Source organism: Eublepharis macularius, chromosome 5 (genome assembly GCF_028583425.1).
Source record: "Eublepharis macularius isolate TG4126 chromosome 5, MPM_Emac_v1.0, whole genome shotgun sequence".
Classification (NCBI taxonomy): Eukaryota; Metazoa; Chordata; class Lepidosauria; order Squamata; family Eublepharidae; genus Eublepharis; species Eublepharis macularius.
This window is the reverse complement of record NC_072794.1, coordinates 7,169,622-7,189,301: the sequence shown is the minus strand read 5'-3', so window position 1 is coordinate 7,189,301 and position 19,680 is coordinate 7,169,622. Positions and strand designations below refer to the sequence as shown.

Sequence of the window (19,680 nt, the reverse complement as noted above, 5' to 3'; positions counted from 1 at the left end):
AAGCATGGTTTCCATTATTCCTTAGGGGCAATTGATATTTTCATTATTCCCTGTGCGCAAGCATGCTTCCTATGATTCCCTATGGGCAATTGCTGTCCCCATTATGCTCTTTGGGCAACCGTGGTTTCCAATTTTCTCTAAGGGCAATAGCTGTTTCCATTATTCCCTATGGGCCCTCAATGTTCTTGTTATTCCCTATGGGCAAGCATGCTTTCCTAAATCCCCTATGGGCAATCGCTCTCGCCATTCTTCCCTATGGGCAAGTATGGTCCCCATTATTCCCTATGGGCAATTGCTGTCTCCATTATCCCCTATCTGCAAGCATGCTTTCCATTATTTCCTATGGTCGAACGCTCTCTCCATTATTCCGTAAGGGCAATCGCTATCTCCGTTATGCCCTATGGGCAATCGCTGTTCCCATTATTCCCTATAGGCAAGCATACATATTGCCTATGGGCAATCGCTGTTTGCCTTATTCCCTATGGGCAAGGATGATTTCCATTACTCCCTATGGGCAATCGCATATCTATTTATGTGCGTCTATTTTTTCTAATGTTTTTGTTTTCCCGTCTAATGTTTTGTTTTTCCCGTCTGTCTTTCTGTCTCCAGATACAGTTTTCTCTCCCTTTTTCTATATACTTATCTCTAACTATCATCGTCTATATGCATGAAGGTGTATCTATCTTTTTCTAATATTTTTGATTTTCATTCCTTCTTTCCTATCATTCTATCTTTCTATCTATCTTGTTCTCTACGAATCTATATCTATGTGTATATCCATTTATAGTGTTCGCATTGTGTTTCTAGCTCTAGCATTCGCATTCTGTTTCTCTGTATCTCTCTCACTGTCTATTCGTAACTTTCAGTCTCTAGCTGTCATTCTATGTTTCCACCACTCAATGTGTCTCTTTCTATGTATATCTGGCCTTTCTTATTTCTATCTCTAGCTGTCCTTTTCTCTCTTTCTATACCTATTTCTATTGTTTTCTACATACCTTACTCATTTTTATGTATATTTGTGTATCTATCTTTTTCTAATTTTTTTTCAATCCGACATTCTATCTATGGATCTTGTTCTGTCCAGCTCTGTATCTATTTGTAGTGTTCGCATGCTTTTTCAAGCTGTAGCACAGTTGAGCTCTATGTAGTCTTTTCTCTGTGTTTCTCTGTATCTGTCTTACTGTCTCTTTGTTACCTTGTATTTCTATCTGTATCTTTCTGTGCCTTTCCACCACTAACTATCTGAATCTCTCTCCTTCTATGTATTTCTGTCCTATCCTATCTCTTTCTGCCTCTAGCTATCATTCTCTCTATATCTCTATCATTTTCCATATTCCTTTCCCTATCTTGATCTACGTGGATCTATCTTTTTCTAATGTTTTTGCTTCCTCTCTGTATTTTGAATTGTCTTTCTTGTTCCGTTTGACTTTATATCTATTTGAAGCATTTGCTTTCTTTTCTAGCTGTAGCACAGTAGCCTTTTCTAACTAAGTAGCCTTTTCTATCTGTTTCTCTGTATCTGTGTATTACTGTTTATTTCTTACTTTCTATCTCCAGCTATTTCTTTCTATGTGTTTCCACCACTATCTATCTGAATCTATCTCTATCTCTATCTGCCCTTTCCTATCTTTTTCTATCTCTAGTTGTCTTTTCCCCCTCTTTCTATATACATTGCTATCATTCTCTATCTTCATCCATATGTGTATCTTTTTCTAATGCCTTTGTTCCTTAATCCTCTCTCAATTCTGTCCAACTCTATAGCTATCTCTAGTTAGAAAGATAGAAATATTTAGAGAACAGTATATGGAAAACAGTAGAGAGAGAGATGTAGAAAGTTAGCTAGTGATAGAAAGTGATAAGAAAAAGCAGATATACCTAGAAAGAGCTAGATTCAGAGCAATAGTGGTGGAAATACACAGAAAGAAACAGAAAGAAACAATAACTAATAGAAAGTAAGAAACAGATACCGAGAAAAAGATAGAAAAAGGCTTCACAGACATCAGCTGTGCTGGATCTAGAAACAGAATGTGAATACTAAAAATAAATATACAGTTGGACATAAGATACATAAATAGATAGAAATATACATAAATAGATAGAATAGATAGATACATAAATAGCTAGAAAGATGGATTGAGGGGAAAAAGACAGATACACATACATACACATAGATGAAGATAGTTGGAGAAAGATATGTGGAAAACGATAGAGATAGATAAAGAAAGAGAGAAAATGATAACAAGAGACAGAAAGAGATAGGAAAGGGCAGATATACATAAAATTCAGATTGATAGTGGTGGAAAGTGGTGGAAAGGCATAGGAAGAAACAGACAGAGATAGAAAGTAGAAAATAGACTTTAAGAGAAACTGATAGAGAAACAGATAGAAAGGCTACATATAGAGTCGGACAGAACAAGGTAGAACAAGGTAGATATAGAGCGTTTGAAAAACATATACATTAGAAAAAGATAAACATACATACACATAGATGAAGAGAGAGAATGGTATATAGAAAACGATAGAGAGATGTAGAAAAAGAATATGATAGCTAAAGATAGGGAAGAGATAGGAAAGGGAAGAGAAAGAGAGAGATTCAGATTGATATATATACACCTATATACACGTAAGTGAAGTTAATTAGAGAGAGATATATAATGATAGATATAAAACGATAGCGAAATAGATACAGAGAGAAAATGATAGCTAGAGAGAAAGAGATAGGAAAGGGCAGATATACAAAGAAAGAGATAGCTTTAGATAGATCATATGGAAAGCCATAGAAAGAAAGAAAGAAAGAGATAGAAAGTAAATGGAAATGGAAAGTAAGAGAAAGAATGTGAATACATATAGAGTCGGAAAGAAAAAGATAGCTAGAAAGGAGAGAAAAACAAAAACATTAGAAAAACTTACACACAGATGTACACATAGATGAAGATAATTAGAGAACACTATACAGAAAACTTTAGAGATAGAGAGAAAAGAGAGAAAATTATAGCTAGCGATTGAAAGAGATAGGAAACGGGAGATAACCATAGAAGAGACAGATTCAATTTGATAGAGGTGGAAAGCCATTGAAAGAAAGATAGATATAGAAACAAAGCGACAGTAAGAGACATATTCAGAGAAACAGACAGAAAAGGCTACATAGAGATCAACTGTGCTAGAGCTAGGAACACTGCAAACGCTATGCATACATATAGAATCGGACAGAAAAAGAGAGAGAGAAAGAGAGAGAGAAAGAAGGCGAGAATGCTACAAAGATACGTCATTTTTACTAATAAAATCCTCCATTTCCTGGCCAGATCTCATGCTCTTTCTTACTCCACCAAACTCAAATGTCAGTCCCTCTGGTATTTCCCATTGGTATTTTACTTTCATTTCTTTTAACATCTGGACTAGCTCTCTGTATTTCTTTCTTTCCAACAACACCGATCTGGGCAGTTCCTTCATAATTCTTACCGCCTTTCCATCAACTTCTAGTGGATCCTGAAACTGTTTGGTCACAATTAGTTCTCTTGTATTTCTTGTCGTAAATTGCACAATCATATCCCTTGGTAACTTCCTCTGAGACGCAAATTTTGAATTAATTCTCTACACCACATCTATGAGAGCTGCAATTTCCTCTTCCTCCTTCCCCAGGTACTCTGCCAAAATTTCTGTAATCTGCTCTCGGGCGGTCTTTTCCTCTGTTTCCAGGATCGAACTAAATCTTAGCTGTTTTTCCATTTGTTTACTTTCCGTGATGGTCACTCTCGCTTTCACTCCTCTCATCTCTGTCCTCTGCAGATCCATCATGTTTTCTACTACCTTCACTCTCTGCTGCGTATCTGATACGTCTTTTACCAGTTCTGCCATTTCCGATTTAAGTGTCTCTTTAAAGTCTCTAAAGTCTTTTGCCATCTCCTGTATCATACCTTTGAGCTCTTTATTGCCTTCTGTAACTTCAGAAACTTTTTTATCCAGATTCTCCATCGCAGCTTGCCACTCCTTCTTCGACATCGAGGGGCTAGATTTACCATGCTCCCACGAGTCTGCCCTTTTCCTTAAATCCGTGGTGCTGATTTATTACTACCAATTGCTTTAAAAAGTCCCAATTTACTGAGTTTTTGTTAAAAGTTGTTTTGCTCAGTCCAAAATGTCGGGCGTTTTTTCTCTATGATTTTAACTTGAAGCAAACGCCCTTACCTTCTTCCAAGATGTCCTACTTAATGTTTCCTTGAAGCCAAAACTTTGCCCTTCTCTGAAATGGCGAACTTCCACTTCCTGTATTAACACAGAGCGCCTCTTGCCAGTCTCTTTATGGTCCTGACGTATTTCCTGTTTTTTTAATGTTTGCAGCAGTTCTCACGATATTCAAGCTTTCCCACAGTCCAGTATCTCTTCCCACCTCAGGTATGTAAACAATATCCAATTTTCCACCTTAACTACTGTTTAAAATGTCACTTTTTAGATTTTCCCTTGCCGGAATCTTCCCCTTCACTAAATCAGTCTGTTGCAGCTTTTAAGTAGCGTTTTAAACTTCATTATTTGCTTAAATCTATCCCGGTTTGAGAGATAGCAATCTTTACCTTCTTAAACGTCTTTTCTTGGTTTGTAATCTCTGCTTCTTTTAATCAAACTAATCCGTTTCCCTTGCTGCTTAACGAAGCTCGGGCATGCAGCTCGGGCATGCAGGTCAATACAATTGACTCCTGAGCCGCTGCAGAGATCTTAGCAAATCTGTCTTCGGGTGGGACCTCCAGGGCGGGAGGGAGCTCGTTGCTTAGAGCCCCCCACCACCCAAGATCGACGCGCCCTCAGATGCAGTGCGTACTTGCCTGTTCTCCGCCTGAGAACAGGGGGCCGCGGGCAATCTGTGCCCCTCCAGCCTCCACAAACAGCGGCACGGACAGTTCAGCTCTTAGAGCTGCTTTAGACCTTCATGGATCCCGAACCGGAAGTCTCTCTATCGTTTTCTAAGTACATTTCTATCACTATCTTCATCTGTGTAGCTATCTTTTAACAACGTTTTTTTCAAGCCTTTCTATCTTGTACTGTCTGACTCTATGTCGCATTTGCACTCAGCTGAGAGAGATAGATGAGAGAGAGAGAGAGATAGTAACAAATTAAGAGACATATATAGAGGAACAGATAGAAAAGGCTACATTGAGATCAACTGCTAAATAAGAAACAGAATTCGAATGATACAAATACTTATAGAGCAGGACAGAGCAAGATAGACAGATAAATAGATTGAAAGATGGAGAGAAAAACAAAAACATTAGAAAAAGACAGATACAGAGAGATGAATATCATTAAAGAAAGGTACGTAGAAAATGTTAGAGATAGATATAGAATAAGAGAAAATGATACATATAGAAAGATAGGAAAGAGCAGATATACATGGGAAGAGATAGATTCAGATAGGTAGTGGTGCAAAGCCTTAGAAAGAAACCGATAAAGACAGAAAGTAACAAAAAGACAGTGAGAGACAGATACAGAGTGACAGATAGAAAAGGCTACGTAGAGATCAACCCTGCTAGAGCTAGAAACAGAATGAGAATGCTACAAATACATATAGCGTCGGACAGAACAAGATATATAGATAGACAGAAAGGAGAGGAAAACAAAAACATTAGAAAAAGATAGACGAAGATTGTGAGAGAAACGTATAAAGAAAACGACAGAGAAAAAGAGAGATGATGATATCTAGAGAGAGATAGGGAAGGGCAGATATACAAAGAAAGAGATAGATTCAACTCGATAGTGGTGGAAAGCCAGAAAGAAACAGATAGAAAGACAAAGTAACAAATAAACAGTAAGCGACAGATACAGAGAAACAGATAGAAAAGGCTACGTAGAGATCAACCGTGCTAGAGCTAGAAACAGAATGCGATGGTATAAATGGGTACAGAGTCGGACAGAACAAGATAGATTGACAGACAGAAAGGAGAGAAAAACAAAAACATTAGAAAAGGTAACACATAGATGAAGGTATATAGAAAATGGTATAGAGAAAGGTATATAGAAAGTGATAGATACAGAGAGAAATTGATAGCTAGAGATAGGACTAGGGAAGGGAAGATATGCATAGAAATATACATAGAGACATTTTCAAAGAAATAGAAAAGGCTACAAAGTGATCAACTGTGCTAGACCTAGAAAGTATGGGAAAGTACCTATAGAATCGGATGGAACAAGAGAGAGAGAGAGATAGGCCATTTCCACATACGTTGAATAATGCACTTTCAATGCACTTTCGTAGTCCTTTAGAAGTGGATTTTTTGTTCCACACATGGAAAATCAGTTTCAAATCTTCATGAAAGAGTATTGAAAGTGGATTCTCCAACGTGTGTGGAAGCAGCCAGAGAGATACTTGCTACTGTCTATCTCTATCTTTCTTTCTATAGCTTTCCACCACTATCAAGCTGAAGCTATCTCTTTCTTTGTATATCTGCCCTTTTCTCTCTCGTTCTCTCTAGATATCATTTTCTCTATTTCTGTATCTATCTCTATTGTTTTATATCTATCGTTATATATCTGTCTCTAGCTAACTTCACCTATGTGTATACATATATTTCTAATTTTTTTTGTTTTTCAGTCCTTCTTTCTATCTTCTGTCTATGTATCTATCTTCTTCTATCCGAATCTTTTGCTTTCGCTTTCTGTTTCTAGTACAGTTGATGTCTATATAGCCTTTTCTATTTCTCTGTATCTGTCTCGTACTGTTTATTTGTTACTTAGTCTTTCTATCTGATTCTTTCTTTCCACCACTATCAATCTGAATCTCTCTCTCACTATCTAGCTAAAGACAGAAAGAGATAGCGAAGGGAAGATATCTATCTCTGTTTCTTTAGCTATTATATTCTCTTTTTCTACATCTCGCTAACGTTTTCTATATACCTTTCTCTATCTTCATCTTTTTTCTAATGTATATGTTTTTCAAACGTATGTTTTTCAAACGCATGTATATGTTTTTGAATCTATCTACCTTGTTCTGTCTGACTCTATATGTATATGTAGATCTCTATGTAGCCTATTCTATCTGTTTTTCTCAGTCTCTTACTCTTGTTTGTTACTTTCCACCACTATCTATCTGAATTTATCTCTTTCTATGTCTATCTGCCCTATACGATCTCTTTTTGTCTCGATACAGTATCTGTCTCTCCCTTTTTCTATATGCTTATCTCTAACTATCATCGTCTATGTGTATGAATGTGTATCTATCTTTTTCTAATGTTTTTGTTTTTCATTGCTTCTTCTATCATTCTGTCTTTCTATCCGACTCTATCCGACTTCTTCTGTCCGACTCTATTTGTTACTTTCTATCTGTCTGTTTCTTCCTATGCATTTCTACCATTATCAATCTGAATTTTATGTACAAAATTCCCTATCTCTTTTTCTTTTGTTATCATTTTCTCTCTTTCTTTATCTATCTCTATCATTTTCCACATCTTTCTCCAACTATCTTCATCTATGTTTATGTATGTCTTCTAGCTGTAGCACAGTTGTTCACATTGTAGCCTTTCCATCTTTTTCTATGTCTTTGTCTTTGTCTATTTGTTACTTCTATCTATATCTTTCCTCCTAAATCTTTCCACCACTATCTGTAATAATCTCTCTCTGTATATATTTCTAGCATTCGCTTTCTCTTTCTAGCTGTTGCTCTCTATGTAGCCTTTTCGATTTCTTTTAAAACATCTCTTCTCTCTGTATATTTCTATGCATATCTTCCCTCAAGTTCTCTCTGTATCTATCACTATCATTTTCTAATGTTTTTGTTTTTCTCTCCTCCTTTCTATCTGTCAATCTATCTTGTTCTGTCCGACTCTATACCCATATATACCGTCGCTTTCTGTTTCTACCTCTAGCACAGTTGATCCCTTATGTAGCCTTTTATATCTTTTTCTCTGTATCTGTCTCTTACTGTCTATTTGTTCCTTTAAATATGTATCTTTCTTTGCACCACTACCTATCTGAACCTTTCCTTTCTCTTTCTATCTCTAGCTATCATTTTCTCTCATTCCATATCTAGCATTTTCTATATACCTTTCTCTAATGATCATCTATGTGTATCTTTTTCTAATGTTTTTGTTTTTCTATCCTTCTTTCTATCGACCTATCTATCTTGTTCTATCCGACTCTATATCAATGCTTTTCGCATTTTGTTTCTCTAATTAATTTCATCTGTGTATCTATGTGTATCTATCTTTTTCTAATGTTTTTGTTTTCCTAGCCTTCTTTCTGGCTTGTTCTTGTTCTGGAAAGGAAAGGCTACTTAGAGATCAACTGTGCCAGAGCTTGAACCATGTACACGTAGATGAAGATAGCAAAAGGTATATAAAAAACAATAGCGATAGATATAGAAAGAGAGAAAATTATAGCTTAATCTAGAAGGGGCAGATATACATAGAAAGAGAAGTTGACAAAAACAAAAACATTAGAAAAAGATGACGATAGTTTCATTAGAAAAAGATGACGATATACATAGATGACGATAGTTTCAGGTATATGGTGGTTGAAAGATATAGTGAGAAACAGATAGAGAATAGACAGGATGATCAAGATAGGGAAAGGTATATGGAAAATGATAAAAGATATAGAGAGAATGATAGCTAGAGGCAGAAAGAGATAGGATAGGACAGAAATACATACAGAGAGATTCAGATAGTTAGTGGTGGAAAGGCACAGAAAGATACAGATAGAAATACAAGGTAACAAAGAGACAGTAAGAGACAGATACAGAGAAACAGAGAAAAGACTACATAGATCTATCTATTGCCTATGGGCAATTCCTTTCTCCTTTATTCTTTATGGGTAGTCGTGCTTTCCGTTATTCCCTAAGAGCAATTTCTCTCTGCAGTATTCCCTGTGGGCAATCGGAGTTCCCATTATTCCCTAGGAGCAAACGAGCTTTCCATTCTTCCCTATGGGCAATGACTCTCTCCATTCTTCTCTATGGGCAATCACTGTTTCCATTATTCCATACGGGAAAGCGTGCTTTCCATTATTCCATGTGGACAATCACTGTCTCCAGTATTCTGTAAGAGCAATTGGTGTTTTCAATATTCCCTATGGGCAATCGTCATCTCCATTGTTGTGTATGAGCTATCGTGGTTTCCATTATTCCCTACGGGCAATAGCTGTTTCCATCACTGTTTTCAGAATTCCCTAAGGGCAATCACTGTACCTATTATACCCTATGGGCAAGCATAGTTTCCATTATTCCCTATGAGCAAGCATGGTTTCCATTATTACCTATTAGCAATTGCTTTCCCTTTTTTTCTTTATGGGCAAGCATGGTTTCCATTATTACTTAGGGGCAATTGATATTTTCATTATTCCCTGTGCGCAAGGATGCTTCCTATGATTCCCTATGGGCAATTGCTGTCCCCATTATGCTCTTTGGGCAACCGTGGTTTCCAATATTCTCTAAAGGCAATAGCTGTTTCCATTATTCCCTATGGGCCCTCACTGTTCTCATTCCTTATGGGCAAGCATGCTTTCCTAAATCCCCTGTGGGCAATCGCTCTCGCCATTCTTCCCTATGGGCAGGTATGGTCCCCATTATTCCCTATGGGCAATTGCTGTCTCCATTATCCCCTATCTGCATGCATGCTTTCCATTATTTCCTATGGTCAAATGCTCTCTCCATTATTCCGTAAGGGCAATCGCTATCTCCGTTATGCCCTATGGGCAATCGCTGTTCCCATTATTCCCTATAGGCAAGCATACATATTGCCTATGGGCAATCGCTGTTTGCCTTATTCCCTATGGGCAAGGATGATTTCCATTACTCCCTATGGGCAATTGCATATCTATTTATGTGCGTCTATTTTTTCTAATGTTTTTGTTTTCCCGTCTAATGTTTTGTTTTTCCCGTCTGTCTTTCTGTCTCCAGATACAGTTTTCTCTCCCCTTTTCTATATACTTATCTCTATCATCATCTATATGCATGAAGGTGTATCTATCTTTTTCTAATATTTTTGATTTTCATTCCTTCTTTCCTATCATTCTATCTTTCTATCTATCTTGTTCTCTACAAATCTATATCTATGTGTAGCATTCAAGTTCTGTTTCTAGCTCTTCTTTCTATCGATATATCTTGTTCTGTCCAACGCTACATGTATTTGAAGCATTCACATTCTGTTTCTGGCTCTAGCACAGTTGATCTCTACGTAGCCTTTTCTGTTTCTCTGTATCTGTCTGTTACTGTCTATTTGTTACTTTCTGTATTCATGTTTCCTTCTAAGGCTTTGCAACACTACCTATCTGAATCTACCTTTTTCTAGCACGATTGATGTCTATATAGCCATTTCTATTTCTCTGTATCTGTCGCTTACTGTTTATTTGTTACTTTGTCTTTCTATCTGTTTTTTTCTGTCTTTCCACCACTATCAATCTGAATCCATCTCTTTCTAGGTATATCTTTCCTTTCCTATCTCTGTCTATCTTTAGCTATCATTTTCTTTTTCTATATTGCTCTATTGTTTTCTATGTACCTTTCTCTAACTATCTTCGTCTATGTGTATGTAAGTTCCTCTATCTTTTTCTAATGTATATGTTTTTCAAACGCTCTTTCTATCTGTCTACCTTGTTCTGTCTGACTCTATATGTATATGTATTTTGTTCGTTCTTTCAATCCTTCCTTCTATCTTTCATGTTCTGTCCGACTTTATATTTGCATTTGCATTCTGATTCTAGCTCTAGCACAGTTGATCTCTATGTAGCCTTTTCTCTATGTAGCTTTTTCTCAGTCTCTTACTCTTGTTTGTTACTTTCTATCTCTGTCTTACTTTCTATCTCTTTGTGTATATATCTTTTTCTAATTTTTTTTCAACCCAACTTTCTATCTATGGATCTTGTACTGTCCAGCTCTGTATCTATTTGTAGTGTTTGCATGCTTTTTCAAGCTGTAGCACAGTTGAGCTCTATGTAGTCTTTTCTCTGTGTTTCTCTGTATCTGTCTCTTACTGTCTCTTTGTTACCTTGTAATTCTATCTGTATCTTTCTGTGCCTTTCCACCACTAACTATCTGAATCTCTCTCTTTCTATGTATTTCTGTCCTATCCTATCTCTTTCTGCCTCTAGCTATCATTCTCTCTATATCTCTATCATTTTCCATATACCTTTCCCTATCTTGATCTACGTGTATCTATCTTTTTCTAATGTTTTTGCTTCCTCTCCATCTTTCGATCTATCTTTCTTGTTCTGTTTGACTTTATATCTATTTGAAGCATTTGCTTTCTTTTCTAGCTGTAGCACATAAGATACATAAATAGATAGAAATATACATAAATAGATAGAAAGATGGATTGAGGGGCAAAAGACATACACATAGATAAACATAGATGAAGATAGTTGGGGATTATGTGGAAAACGATAGAGATAGATAAAGAAAGAGAGAAAATGATAACAAGAGACAGAAAGAGATAGGAAAGGGCAGATATACATAATATTCAGATTGATAGCGGTGGAAAGGCATAGGAAGAAACAGACAGAGATACATAGACTGTAGAAAGCCATAGAAAATAGACTGTAAGAAAAACAGATAGAAAGGCTACATAGAGATCAACTGTGCTAGAGAATTTAAATGCAAACACATAAAATCGGACAGAACATGATAGCTAGAAAGATTGAAAGAAAGAACAAAATACATATATAAATACATATACATATAGAGTGGGACAGAACAAGGTAGAACAAGGCAGATAGAGCGTTTGAAAAACATATACATTAGAAAAAGATAGATAAACGTACATACACATAGATGAAGAGAGAGAACGGTATATAGAAAACGATAGAGAGATGTAGAAAAAGAATATGATAGCTAAAGATAGGGAAGAGATAGGAAAGGGAAGAGAGAGAGATTCAGATTGATAGTGAATCTATCAGATTGATATATATACACATATATACACATAAGTGAAGTTAGTTAGAGATAGATATATAACGATAGATATAAAATGATAGTGAAATATATACAGAAGGAGAGAAAATGATAGCTAGAGAGAAAGAGATAGGAAAGGAAAGAGATAGGAAAGAAAGAGATAGCTTTAGAAAGATAGAGGTGGAAAGCCATAGAAAGAAAGAGATAGAGAGTAACAAATGGAAAGTAAGGGAAAGAATGTGAATACATATAGAGTCGGAAAGAAAAAGATAGCTAGAAAGGAGAGAAAAACAAAAACATTAGAAAAACTTACACATAGATACACATCGATGAAGATAAGTAGAGAACACTATACAGAAAACTTTAGAGATAGAGAGAAAAGAGAGAAAATAATAGCTAGAGATTGAAAGAGATAGGAAACGGGAGATAACCATAGAAGAGACAGATTCAATTTGATAGAGGTGGAAAGCCATTGAAAGAAAGATACATATAGAAATAAAGCGAAACAGACAGAAAAGGCTACATAGAGATCAACTGTGCTAGAGCTAGGAACACTGCGAACGCTATACATACATATAGAATCGGACAGAACAAGAGAGAGAGAAAGAGAGAGAGAAAGAAGGCGAGAATGCTACAAAGATACAAAGTCGGGAAGAACTAGATAAATAAAGACGGATTGAAAAAAAAGTGAACTCTACAAATACACAGCCATCAAAATGGAGATGGAAAATAATAGGAAGAGCTAGATACAGGGATACTAGCTCTAACAGTTTCTAGCTCTAACACAATTGATATCTTATGTAGTCTTTTCTAGCTTTTTCTCTATCTTAGTCTCTGTTACTTTCTATCTCTTGCTGGTTATATCTCTCTCCACTACTATCTCTTTCTATGTATATCTGCCCATTCTATATCTGTCTCTTGCTCTTTCTATATGTATCTCTAATGGTTTTCTATTTACCGTTCTCTATTCTCTAATCGATTAGTCCACTATTCCACTATATTCAACTATTCTCTATTCCATGTTCCATTATTTACCATTCTCTAACTATACATCTATATGCACGTTTGTGAATCTATTTTTCTAATGTTTTTGTTTTTCAATCCTTCTTTCATCTTTTTATCTACCTTGTTCTGACCAACTCTATATTTACCTTAAAAAACATTAGAAAAGGATTTACAGATATATATATATATATATACACATAGAATACAAAGGTATATAGAAAACAAAAGCGATCGATATAGAAAGAGACAGAAATAGATAGGAAAGGGCAGATCTACATAGAAAGAGATAGATTGAAAGAAGTGGAAAGGTACAGGGAAAGAGATAAAAAGTAACAAATAGTAAGAGACAGATACAGAGAAACAGATCGAAAAGGTTACATCGAGATCAACTCTATCCAACTGTGTTCGCATCCTCTTTCTAGTTCTAGCACAGTTGATCTCTATGTAGCCTTGTCTATCTGTTTCTCTGTATCAGTCTCTAACAGTCTTTCTGTTTCTTCCTATATCTATCTGAATTTATCTCTTTCTATGTATAGCTGTCCTTTCCTGTCTCTTTCTATCTAGATCATTTTCTCTCTCTATCTCCATCGTTTTCTCTATACCGTTCTCTATCTTCATCTATGTGTATCTATCCTTTTCTAATGTTCTTGTTTTGCTCTACTGTCGATCTTTCTATTTATCTATCTTGTTCTAACTCTATATATTTGGAGCATTCGCATTCTGTTTCTAGCTCTAGCAGTTGATCTCTGTAGCGTTTTCGATCTCTTTCTCTGAGTGTCTCTCCTTGTCTGTTACTTTCTATTTCTTTCTGTCTTTCTATCATCTATGTGAATATTTCTGTGAATATATGCCCTTTCCTATCTCTTTCTGTCTCTAGAAATCACTTCCTCTCTCAATAGCTATATCGTTTTCTTTCTTCATCTATGTGTATCTATCTTTTTCTAACTTTTTTCTAGCTATCTTGTTCTGGCCGGCCCTTTTGCTTCCTGTCTATTCTCTATCTGTTTCTCACTATATCTTTCCACCACCATATACCTGAAACTATCGTCATCTATGTATATCGTCATCATTTTCTAATGAAACTATCGTCATTTTCTAATGCTTTTGTTTTTGTCAACTTCTCTTTCTATGTATATCTGCCCCTTCTAGCTTAAGCTATAATTTTCTCTCTTTCTGTATCTATCGCTATTGTTTTTTATATACCTTTCGCTATCTTCATCTACGTGTACATGGTTCAAGCTCTGGCACAGTTGATCTCTAAGTAGCCTTTCCTTTCTGTTTCTCTGTATGTCTCTTCCTATCTATTTCTGACTTTCTAGCCCTATGTTTCTTGTTTTTCCAGCACTATCTATCTGAATCTTTCACTTTCTATGCATATCTGCCCTTTTCTCTTTCTTTCTCTAGCTATCATTTTTTCTCATTGCTCTCTCTCTCGTTTTCTAAGTACATTTCTATCACTATCTTCATCTATGTGTAACTATCTTTTAAACATGTTTTTGTTTTTCAAGCCTTTCTCTCTATCTTGTACTCTCTGACTATGTCGCGTTCGCACTCAGATAGATAGATAGATAGATAGATAGATAGATAGATAGATAGATAGATAGATAGATAGATAGATAGATAGATAGATAGAAAAGACTACATAGAGATCAACTCTGCTAGATAAGAAATAGAATGCGAATGATACAAATACATATAGAGCAGGACAGAACAAGATAGACAGATCTTGAAAGATGGAGAGAAAATCAAAAACAATAGAACGTAGAAGCACATATATAGAAAATGATAGAGAGAGATATAGAAAGAGAGGAAGTGATTGCTAGACAGGAGGAGATAGGAAAAGGCAGATGTACATAGAAAAGGATAGCTTCAGATTGATAATGTTGGTAAGACATAGAAAGAAAAAGCTAGAAAGTAACAAATAGACTGTAAGAGACAGAGACAGAGAAAGAGAGAGAAAAGACTATGTAGCGATCAACTGTGCTAGAGCTAGAAAGAACACGAATACATGTAGCATTGGACAGAACAAGAACAAGCCAGAAAGAAGGCGAGGAAAACAAAAACATTAGAAAAAGATAGATACACATAGATAAACAGACGAAATTAATTAGAGAAAGTGAGAAATAGAATGCGAAAAGCATTGATATAGAGTCGGATAGAACAAGATAGATAGGTCGATAGAAAGAAGGAGAGAAAAACAAAAACATTAGAAAAAGATAGATCCACATAGATGATCATTAGAAAAAGGTATATAGAAAATGCTAGATATGGAATGAGAGAAAATGATAGCTAGAGAACGGAAAGGTCAGATATGCATAGATAGATTCATATAGGTAGTGGTGCAAAGAAACAGATAGATATTTAAAGGAACAAATAGACAGAAAGAGACAGATACAGAGAAAAAGACATAAAAGGCTACATAGGGATCAACTGTGCTAGAGGTACAAACAGAAAGCGACGGTATATATGGGTATAGAGTTGGACAGAACACGATAGATTGACAGATAGAACGGAGGAGAGAAAAACAAAAACATTAGAAAATGATAGTGATAGATACAGAGAGAAATTGAGGGAAGATATGCATAGAAATATCAGAGAGAAGAGATGTTTTAAAAGAAATTGAAAAGTCTACATAGAGAGCAACAGCTAGAAAGAGAAAGCGAATGCTAGAAATATATATATAGAGAGATTATTACAGATATTGGTGGAAAGATTTAGGAAGAAAGATATAGATAGAAGTAATAAATAGACAAACAAATACATAGAAATACATAGAAAAAGATGGAAAGGCTACTATGTGAACAACTGTGCTAGAGCTAGAAGACATACATAAACATAGATGAAGATAGTTGGAGAAAGATGTGGAAAATGATAGACATAGATAAAGAAAGAGAGAAAATGATAACAAGAGACAAAGAGATAGGGAATTTTATACATAAAATTCAGATTGATAATGGTGGAAAGGCATAGGAAGAAAGACAGAGATAGAAAGTAACAAATAGATTCGGACAGAAGAAGATAGAAAGAAAGACAGAATGATAGAAGAAGCAATTAAAAACAAAAACATTAGAAAACGATAGATACACCTTCATATACATAGACGATGATAGTTAGAGATAAGTATATAGAAAAAGGGAGAGACGGATACTGTATCTGGAGACAAAAGAGCGTATAGGGCAGATAGACATAGAAAGAGATAAATTCAGATAGATAGTGGTGGAAAGTAACAAACAAGAGTAAGAGACTGAGAAAAACAGATAGAGTAGGCTACATAGAGATCTACATATACATATAGAGTCAGACAGAACAAGGTAGATAGATTGAAAAACATATACATACAGGTAGATAGATTGAAAAACATACGTTGCAAAACATATACATTAGAAAAAAGATGAAGCTAGTTAGAGAAAGGTATATAGAAAACGTTAGAGAGATGTAGAAAAAGAGAATATAATAGCTAAAGAAGCAGAGATAGATATCTTCCCTTCTCTATCTCTTTCTGTCTTTAGCTAGATAGTGAGAGAGAGATTCATTGATAGTGGTGGAAAGACAGAAAGGATCAGATAGAAAGACAAAGTAACGAATAAACAGTACGAGACAGATACAGAGAAATAGAAAAGGCTATATAGACATCAACTGTACTAGAAACAGAAAGCGAAAGCGAAAGATTCGGATAGAAGAAGATAGATACATAGAAGATAGAAAGAAAGACTGAAAAACAAAAAAATTAGAAAAATATATATACACATAGGTGAAGTTAGCTAGAGACAGATATATAACGATAGATATAAAACAATAGAGATAGATACAGAAATAAAATGATATCTAGAGAGGAAGAGATAGAAAAGGGCAGATATACAAAGAAAGATAGCTTCAGCTAGATAGTGGTGGAAAGCTATAGAAAGAAACAGAGATAGAAAGTAGCAAGTATCTCTCTGGCTGCTTCCACACACGTTGGAGAATCCACTTTCAATCCTCTTTCATGAAGATTTGAAACTGATTTTCCATGTGTGGAACAAAAAATCCACTTCTAAAGGACTACGAAAGTGCATTGAAAGTGCATTATTCAACGTGTGTGGAAATGGCCTATCTCTCTCTCTCTCTTGTTCCATCCGATTCTATAGGTACTTTCCCATACTTTCTAGGTCTAGCACAGTTGATCACTTTGTAGCCTTTTCTATTTCTTTGAAAATGTCTCTATGTATATTTCTATGCATATCTTCCCTTCCCTAGTCCTATCTCTAGCTATCAATTTCTCTCTGTATCTATCACTTTCTATATACCTTTCTCTATACCATTTTCTATATACCTTCATCTATGTGTTACCTTTTCTAATGTTTTTGTTTTTCTCTCCTTTCTGTCTGTCAATCTATCTTGTTCTGTCCGACTCTGTACCCATTTATACCATCGCATTCTGTTTCTACCTCTAGCACAGTTGAGCCCTCTGCAGTTTTTTATATATCTCTGTATCTGTCTCTTACTGTCCATTGGTTACTTTCTGTCTCTATCTGTTTCTTTCTGGCTTTCCACCACTATCGAGTTGAATCTATCTCTTTCTTTGTATATCTGCCCTTCCCTATCTCTCTCTAGATATCATCATCTCTCTTTTTCTCTGTCGTTTTCTTTATACGTTTCTCTCACAATCTTCGTCTATCTTTTTCTAATGTTTTTGTTTTCCTCTCCTTTCTGTCTATCTATATATCTTGTTCTGTCCGACGCTATATGTATTTGTAGCATTCTCATTCTGTTTCTAGCTCTAGCAGGGTTGATCTCTACGTAGCCTTTTCTATCTGTCACTCTGTATCTGTCTCTTACTGTCTATTTGTTACTTTCTGTCTTTATCGGTTTCTTTCTAAGGCTTTGCACCACTACCTATCTGAATCTATCTCTTCCCATGTATATCTGCTCTTTCCTATCTTTCTATATGTATCATTTTCTCTTATTCTATATCTATCTCTAACATTTTCTATGTATCTTTCTTTAATGATATTCATCTCTCTGTATCTGTCTTTTTCTAATGTTTTTGTTTTTCTCTCCATCTTTCAATCTATTTAGCTGTCTCTCTCTGTCCTGCTCTATAAGTATTTGTATCATTCGAATTGTTTCTTATGTAGCCTTTTCTATGTTCCTCTATATATGTCTCTAAATGTGTTACTATCTCTCTCTCTCTCTCTCATTCATTTATCTAGCTGAGTGCAAATGCGACGTAGAGTCAGACAGTACAAGATAGAAAGGCTTGAAAAAAACGTTGTTAAAAGATAGCTACACAGATGAAGATAGTGTTAGTAATGTACTTAGAAAATGATAGAGATATAGAGAGAAAATGATAGCTAGAGAAAGAAAGATAAGGACGGGCAGATATGCATTGAAAGTGAAAGAGTCAGATAGATAGTGCTGGAAAAACAAGAAACATAGGAATAGAAAGTCACAACTAGATAGGAAGAGAAATATAGAGAAACAGAAAGGAAAGGCTTCTTAGAGATCAACTGTGCGAGAGCTTGAACCAGAATGCGAATACTACAAATACATACAGAGTTGGACAGAACCAGATAGATAGATAGATAGATAGATAGATAGATAGATAGATAGATAGATAGATAGATAGATAGATAGATAGATAGATAGAGAAAGGTATATACAAAACAATAGAGATAGATATAGAAAGAGAGTAATAAATGGCTTAAGATAGAAGGGGCAGATATACATAGAAAGAGAAGAGATAGATCGAAGGAAGGAGAGAAAAAAATTAGAAGATAGATATACATAGATGAAGATAGAGAGAGGTATTTAGAAAATGATATAGATATTGAAAGAGAGGACGTGATTGCTAGAGACAAAGAGAGAGGAAAGGGCATATATCCACAGAAATAGATTCATATAGATGACAGAAAGACATAGAAAGAGAGAGAAAGTAACAGACAAGAAGAGACACTCAGAGAAACACATGGAAAATGCTACAGAGATCAACTGTGCTATAGCTAGAATCAGAATGTGAATGCTCCAAACATATAGAGAGAGTTGGACAGAACTAGAAAGATAAATAGAAAGATCGAAAGAAGGAGAGTAAAACAAGAACATTAGAAAAAGATAGATACACATAGATGAAGATAGAGAGTATATAGAAAACGTTGGAGATAGAGAGAAAATGATAACTAGAGATAGAAAGAGATAGGAAAGGGCAGATATACATAGAAAGAGATAAATTCAGATAGCTATAGGAAGAAACAGACAGAAAGTAACAAACAATGTAAGAGACTGATACAGAGAAACATAGAAAAGGCTACATAGAGATCAACTGTGCTAGAGCTAGAAAAAGAATGTGAACGCAACAAATACATACAAAGTCAGACAGAACAAGATAAAAAGGTAGAGAGATCGTAAGAAGCAAAGAACAACAAAAACATTAGAAAAGATAAGATACACAAAAGTATACAGAAAACGATAGACATAGAGACGAAAGTAATTGCTAGAGGTAGAAAGCGATAGGAAAGGGCAGATATAAATAGAGAGAGAGATTCAGAGAGAGAGTGGCAGAAAGACATAGAAAGAAACAAATAGAAAGTAACAACTAGACAGTAATAGAGATATGCAAGGAAACAGAAAAGGCTCCATAGAGCACCTGTGCTAGAGCTAGAAAGAGGATGCGAACACAGTTGGATAGAGATGATCTCTATGTAGCCTTTTCAATCTGTTTCTCTGTCTCTTACTATTTGTTACTTGTTATCTCTGTTTCTTTGTACCTTTCCACTTCTATCAATCTATCTCTTTCTATGGATATCTGCCCTTTCCTGTCTCTGGCTCTAGTT

At 35.4% G+C, this 19,680-nt stretch overlaps 1 long non-coding RNA gene across 1 annotated transcript in view; it reads left to right on the top strand.

The window, feature by feature from the left end:
- The first annotated feature begins 4,319 nt into the window (after nt 1–4,319).
- Nucleotides 4,320–19,680, top strand: part of LOC129329591 (uncharacterized) — a 49,007-nt gene continuing 33,646 nt past the window's right edge. Inside the window, exon 1 of the long non-coding RNA XR_008596996.1 lies at nt 4,320–4,392. This is a non-coding gene — a long non-coding RNA (uncharacterized LOC129329591). The remainder of the gene's footprint in view (nt 4,393–19,680) is intronic.